Here is a 7,515-nt window from a genome sequence, read left to right on the forward strand (position 1 = left end):
ATCCTTCTCCCTGCTCCCCCATAATGATAGCTTATCCTTCTCCCTGCTTCCCCAGAATGGTAGCTTATTCTTCTCCCTGCTTCCCCAGAATGGTAGCTTATTCTTCTCCCTTCTCCCCCAGAATGGTAGCTTATCCTTCTCCCTTCTCCCCCAGAATGGTAGCTTATCCTTCTCCCTGCTCCCCCGGAATGGTAGATTATCCTTCTCCCTGCTCCCCCAGAATGGTAGCTTAACCTTCTCCCTGCTCCCAAAGAATGATAGCATATACTTCTCCCTGCTCCCCCAGAATGTAGCTTATCCTTCTCACCAAAAATGGTAGCTTATCCTTCTCCCCCAGAATGGTAGCTTATCCTTCTCCCCGCTCCCCAAAAATGGTAGCGTATCCTTCTCCCTGCTCCCACAGAATGATAGCTTATCCTTCTCCCTGCTCCCCAAAATAATAGCTCATCCTTTTGCCTGCTCCCCGAGAATGGTAGCTTGTCCTTCTCCCTGCTCCCCCAGAATGGTAGCTTGTCCTTCTCCCTGCTCCCCTAGAATGGTAGCTTGTCCTTCTCCCTGCTCCCCCAGAATGGTAGCTTGTCCTTCTCCCTGCTCCCCAAAATGATAGCTTATCCTTTTGCCTGCTCCCCCAGAAAGGTATCTTATCCTTCTCCCTTCTCCCCCAGAATGGTAGCTTGTCCTTCTCCCTGCTCCCTCAAAATGATAGCTTATCTTTCTCCCTGCTCCCCCGGAATGGTCGCTTCTCGGCCTTTTGGCTAAGATCAAGTGTAGTATCTGTTCTTATCAGTTGCCAAAGGAGGCGCTGGTCCATCCCTATTCGAGAGAGTTTGGGCGGCCCTCTCGGATGGTGTAATTTGCATCCGGAAGGACGGTTTCGGTAGGGGCCACGTCGTGCCGCCCGACAGTAAACTGGGGGCCAATGCATGGTCGAGTCTGAGCCGTCTGGAAGGATGCTCCTGGTGAGGATGGGTGCTGCCTGGTCGGATCCAGAGGGTCGGGTACCTGGCCTTCTGGTCTGGATTGGGGTAGTTCTAGCCCCGGGCAGTTTTTCGGAGGGAAAACCGGCTCCTCCCTTGGTGGGGGGAGGAGCGGTTAGTACTTCCGAATGTAATTAGGAAGGAGTGACGGGAGCGACGGTGGAGCCTGATGGCAAAGGGCTCTCACCAAGCTTCCTGATCTTCATGCCTTCCTGTCCGGGGTGGGGGCTGCTGTGGTCTGGACCGGGGGTCAGGGCGGTCTTGAAAGCCTATGGTGTATGTGCCCCTGGAGTGGCAGTCCGGGGGTGCCTAAGAATCACTGTGAGTGAGGGTCACTTTGATTTTGGGCACCAAGGTCACTGCACCATAACACGCTTTTTTAGCACCTGCCTCTTGGGCCGGGCCTTTTAGCTGGGACCAGAGGGATTTTTTATTCCTGGCCGGAGGGCCTGGTCGTTGTTTTACACAACGACCACCTTTTCACTCTCCTCTCCACTATCCCTTCCCCACTTTTTATTTATTTTCAGTGTGTGTTTTGTCACGTCTTGTTTTGTCACTTTGCACGTTTGCTGTGATGAGTAGGGTCACAGGTTCTAGGGCCTGTCCTGAAAGTCTGGTGTGGGGGTGGACATGGCCTTCTGGCTTAGTTCACCCTCTGCCTTAGGGTTGGGGTCTCCCTTCAGGGGGAGCCTCACCTAGTATTTGGGTGGGTCTGTTTCGGCCAGGAAGACCAAGTTTTAACTGTCCTTGTCCCTGTCAGGAGCCTAATGCCCCAGGGGATTCAGGACAAGGTCCTCTGATTTTAGAGGCCTTGTGTACCCGTTGCACTTTTTTGTGTCACTCTTTATGTGTGTGCACATTTTTTATGCACCGGGTGAAGTTTTTTGGAGTGTGTTTTGCACGCCACAGGCTTTAAAATAAATAAATAAATAAATAAAGATGGATAGAAGATCTTCTGCAGGAGATGAAGCAGTGGCTAGTAATATATATTACGGGGGGGGGGGGGGGAGGCTAGATGGGATGGGGTGTAGGGTACATCCAGACATAGGACAGGGAGATAGAGGGGAGGGATGGGGGTGTAGGGTACCTCCAGACATAGATGGACATTGAGATAGAGGGGAGGGATGGGGTGTAGACATAGATGTACAGGTGAGGACAGTGAGATAGAGGGGAGGGATGGAGGTGTAGGGTGCCTCCAGACATAGATGAGGGAGAGGGGATAGATGGCAGATGAACAAGCATGGAATAAGAAGTGGTCCTGTGGTGCTGACATTTGTGTATTGAAGCCAAGTGTTATTATTTTAGTCTTCAGCCAGTAAAGTAAGAACAATCTGCATTCTTTGGGTTAGAGGCTCTGGAATTAGGGAATCCAGTCCTTTGGAGATGATAGCCTTTGATAGCCAGGAGGCAGCAATTCCAGACTCTGTGTTCGGCTTTTTTCTGTCACCTCAGGGTAACTCCCTGTCTTATGATGGTTTTCTCTGACCCAGAATACTGTCACCTTTCAGATGGTCTGTGGAGTGAAGAACCTTCTGAGGACAGAGAAGAAAGAAGCTGTGATCTGCCTTCCTTGCCAGATGTTAAGGCATCCCATCATCTACAGAGGATTTCTCCTGGATTGGACTATGGAAGGAGGTGAAGGAGCACCAAGGACACCCTGTGATGTAAGGTAGGACGATTTTACCACCACATATCAGATACCGGCCTCCTCGCTGCTGATATTCCTGAACTAGTAATGGGACTGTGCAGCGGCTAGGATGTTGTCTCTGACTCAGCCACACTCACACATTCACACTATACAGGGGGACTTCCCCCTCCCCGACAGAATACACTGAGCAGCATTTTCAACCATCGGTTGCTGGTTCTCCAGCATGTTCCTTCGTCAGACAGTTGTACACACTGACAGATAGTCGGACAGTTCATCAGGAACTGGGCGATTTCCTGCCAATGTGTATCCAGCTTTACTCAGCAACACACACACTGGAATAGCAGCCTCTTAACTGCTTTATCTGAAGAATCAGGACTGTGCAGCCGCTAAGACGTTGGTTTGTGCTTTTTGATGGTGTGTGCTGCTTGTGGGCTTGTGGTTTTTGATTGTTGTTTTTTTTGCTTTTTGTTGTTTAGAATTTTGGTATTAGTGTTTCCATAGGTCTTGGGTTGAGGGGTTAGTAGGGTTACCTCATTTAACCTTCAGTATGGTCACTCCTCTTTCTCTCTTTTCTCTTATCCCTGCTTCTCCAGAATGGTTGATTATCCCTCTCCCTGCTCCCCCAGAATAGTGGCTTATCCTTCTCCCTGCTCCCCCAAAATGATAGCTTATCCTTCTCCCTGCTCCCCCAGAATGGTAGCTTATCCTTCTCCCTGCTCCCCCAGAATGGTAGTGTATCCTTCTCCCTGCTCCTCTAGAATGTTAGCTTATTATTCTCCCTGCTCCCCCAGAATGGTAGCCTATCCTTCTCCCTGCTTCCCCAGAATACTAGCTTATCCTTCTCCCTGCTCCCCCAGAATTATAGCTTATCCTTCTCCAGAATGATAGCTTATCCTTCTCCCTGCTTCCCCAGAATAGTAACTTAGTCTTCTCCCTGCTTCCCCAGAATAGTAACTTAGTCTTCTCCCTGCTCCCCCAGAATGGTAGCTTATTCTTCTCCCTGCTCCTCCAGAATGGTAGCTTATCCTTCTCCCTGCTCCCCCAGAATTGTTGCTTATCCTTCTCCCTGTTCCCCCAGAATGATCACTTATCCTTCTCCCTGCTCCCCCAGAATGATAGCTTATGCTTCTCCCTGCTCCCCCAGAATTTTTATTATTATATATGATTTATATAGTGCCAACAGTTTACGCAGCGCTTTACAATCTATAGGGGGGACAACACAATTACAGTACAGTTCAATACAAAAGTTACAGGAGGGCCCTGCTCGTAGAGCTTACATTCTAAAGGGAGGGGGTGGTGGTACAAAAGGTAATAGCGAATTATTTGATCCTCCCTGCTCCCCCAGAATAGTAGCTTATCCTTCTCCCTACTACCCCAGAATGATAGCTTATCCTTCTCCCTGCTACCACAGAATGATAGCTTATCCTTCTCCCTGCTCCCCCAGAATAGTAGCTTATCCTTCTCCCTGCTCCCCCAGAATAGTAGCTTATCCTTCTTCTCCCTGCTACCCTAGAATCATCACTTATCTATCTCCCTGCTCCTCCAGAATGGTATCTTAACCTTCTCCCTGCTTCCCCAGAATGGTAGCTTATTCTTCTCCCTGCTCCCCCAGAATTGTCACATAGCCTTCACCCTTCTCCCCCAGAATGATAGCTTATCCTTCTCACTGCTCCCCCAGAATAGTAGCTTATCCTTCTCCCTGCTCCCCCAGAATGATATCTTATCCTTCTCCCCGCTACCCCAGAATGATCACTTATCCATCTCATTGCTCCTCCAGAATGGTTGCTTAACCTTCTCCCTGCTTCCCAGAATGATCACTTATCCTTCTCTCTGCTCCCCCAGAATAGTAGCTTATCCTTCTCCCTGCTCCTCCAGAATGTTTGATTTTTCTTCTCCCTGCTTCCCCAGAATAGTAGCTTATCCTTCTTCCTGCTTCCCCAAAATTGTAGTTTATCCTTCTCCCCCAGAATGATAGCTTCTCCTTCTCCCTGCTTCCCCAGAATAGTAGCTTATCCTTCTCCCTGTTCCCCCAGAATGATCGCTTATACTTCTCCCTGCTACCCCAGAATGATCACTTATCCTTCTCCCTGCTCCCCCAGAATGGTAGCGTATCCTTCTCCCTGCTCCCCTACAATAGTGGCTTATCCTTCTCCCTGCTCCCCCAGAAAATGATAGCTTATCCTTCTCCCTGCTCCCCCAGAATGATAGCTTATCCTTCTCCCTGCTCCCCCAGAATGATAGGTTATCCTTCTTCCTGCTCCCCCAAAATTGTAGCTTATCCTTCACCCCCAGTATGGTAGCTTATCCTTCTCCCTGCTTCCCCAGAATAGTAGCTTATCCTTCTCCCTGCTCCCCCAGAATGATCGCTTATCCTTCTCCCTGCTTCCCCAGAATAGTAGCTTATCCTTCTCCCTGCTTCCCCAGAATTATCACTTATCCTTCTCCCTGCTCCTCCAGTATGGTTGATTATCCTTCTCCCTGCTCCCCCAGAATAGTAGCTTATGCTTTTCCCTGCTCCCCCAGAATAGTTGCTTATCCTTATCCCTGCTCCTCCAGAATGATAGCTTATCCTTATCCCTGCTCCCCCAGAATGATAGCTTATCCTTCTCCCTGCTCCCCCAGAATGGTAGCTTATCCTTCTCCCTGCTCCCCCAGAATGCTAGCTTATCCTTCTCCCTGCTCCCCCAGAATGGTAGCTTATCCATCTCCCTGCCCCCCCAAAATGGTAGCTTATCCTTCTCCCTGCTCCTCCAGAATAGCTTATCCTTCTCCATGCTCCCCCAGAATGATAGCTTATCCTTCTCCCTGATACCCCAGAATGATCACTTATCCTTCTCCCTGCTCCTCCAGAATGTTTGATTATCCTTCTCTCTGCTCCCCCAGAATAGTAGCTTATCCTTCTCCCTGCTCCCCCAGAATAGTAGCTTATCCTTCTCCCTGCTCCTCCAGAATGGTAGCTTATCCTTCTCCCTGCTCCCCCAGAATTGTCACATAGCCTTTACTCTTCTCCCCCAGAATGTTAGCTTATCCTTCTCCCTGCTCCCCCAGAATGATCACTTATCCTTCTCCCTGCTCCCCCAGAATGGTAGCTTATCCTTCTCCCTGCTCCCCCAGAATGATATCTTATCCTTCTCCCTGCTTCCCAGAATGATCACTTATCCTTCTCCCTGCTCCTCCAGAATGTTTGATTATCCTTCTCTCTGCTCCCCCAGAATAGTAGCTTATCCTTCTCCCTGCTCCCCCAGAAGGATAGCTTATCCTTCTTCCTGCTCCCCCAAAATTGTAGCTTATCCTTCTCCCCCAGAATGATAGCTTATCCTTCTCCCTGCTTCCCCAGAATAGTAGCTTATCCTTCTCCCTGCTTCCCCAGAATTATCACTTATCCTTCTCTCTGCTCCCCCAAAATGGTAGCTTATCCTTCTCCCTGCTCCCCCAGAATGGTAGCTTATCCTTCTCCCTACTCCCCCAAAATGGTAGCTTATCCTTCTCCCTGCTCCTCCAGAATAGCTTATCTTTCTCCCTGCTCCTCCAGAATGTTTGATTATACTTCTCTCTGCTCCCCCAGAATAGTAGCTTATCCTTCTCCCTGCTCCTCCAGAATGATAGCTTATCCTTCTCCCTGCTCCTCCAGAATGGTAGCTTATCTTTCTCCCAGCTCCCCCAGAATTGTCACATAGCCTTCACTCTTCTCCCCCACAATGCTAGCTTATCCTTCTCCCTGCTCCCCCTGAATGATCACTTATCCTTCTCCCTGCTCCTCCAGAATGATAGCTTATCATTCTCCCTGCTCCCCCAGAATCACTTATCCTTCTCCCTGCTCCCCCAGAATGATCACTTATCCTTCTCCCTGCTCCCCCAGAATGATAGCTTATCCTTCTTCCTGCTCCCCCAAAATTGTAGTTTATCCTTCTCCCCCAGAATGATAGCTTATCCTTCTCCCTGCTTCCCCAGAATAGTAGCTTATCCTTCTCCCTGCTTCCCCAGAATAGTAGCTTATCCTTCTCCCTGCTCTCCCAGAATGATCGCTTATCCTTCTCCCTGCTCTCCCAGAATGATCACTTATCCTTCTCCCTGCTACCCCAGAATGATCACTTATCCTTCTCCCTGCTCCTCCAGAATGGTTGATTATCCTTCTCCCTGCTCCCCCAGAATGGTAGCGTATCCTTCTCCCTGAGCCCCTAGAATAGTGGCTTATCCTTCTCCCTGCTGCCCCAGAATGATAGCTTATCCTTCTCCCTGCTCCCCCAGAATGATAGCTTATCCTTCCTGCTCCCCCAAAATTGTAGCTTATCCTTCTCCCCCAGAATGATAGCTTATCCTTCTCCCTGCTTCCCCAGAATAGTAGCTTATCCTTCTCCCTGCTTCCCCAGAATTATTACTTATCCTTCTCCCTGCTCCCCCAAAATGGTAGCTTATCCTTCTCCCTGCTCCCCCAGAATGGTAGCTTATCCTTCTCCCTGCTCCCCCAAAATGGTAGCTTATCCTTCTCCCTGCTCCTCCAGAATGATAGCTTATCCTTCTCCCTGCTTCCCCAGAATAGTAGCTTATCCTTCTCCCTGCTCCTCCAGAATGGTAGCTTATCCTTTTCCCTGCTCCCCCAGAATTGTCACATAGCCTTCACTCTTCTCCCCCAGAATGCTAGCTTATCCTTCTCCCTGCTCCCCCAGAATGATCACTTATCCTTCTCCCTGCTCCCCCTGAATGATCACTTATCCTTCTCCCTGCTCCTCCAGAATGATAGCTTATCCTTCTCCCTGCTCCTCCAGAATGATAGCTTATCCTTCTCCCTGCTCCCCCAGAATGATAGCTTATCCTTCTTCCCCAGAATGATAGCTTATCCTTCTCCCTGCTTCCCCAGAATAGTAGCTTATCCTTCTCCCTGCTCCCCCA

The 7,515-nt window shown here is 49.5% G+C and overlaps 1 pseudogene; it reads left to right on the forward strand.

Moving 5' to 3' along the window:
- The first annotated feature begins 735 nt into the window (after positions 1–735).
- On the forward strand, positions 736–893 carry LOC143959285 (U2 spliceosomal RNA; annotated as a pseudogene).
- Positions 894–7,515: the final 6,622 nt, after the last annotated feature.

This window comes from Lithobates pipiens, unplaced genomic scaffold (genome assembly GCF_037356315.1).
Source record: "Lithobates pipiens isolate NorthernLeopardFrog02 unplaced genomic scaffold, aLitPip1_a1.2 Scaffold_69, whole genome shotgun sequence".
In the NCBI taxonomy this organism is placed as follows: domain Eukaryota; kingdom Metazoa; phylum Chordata; class Amphibia; order Anura; family Ranidae; genus Lithobates; species Lithobates pipiens.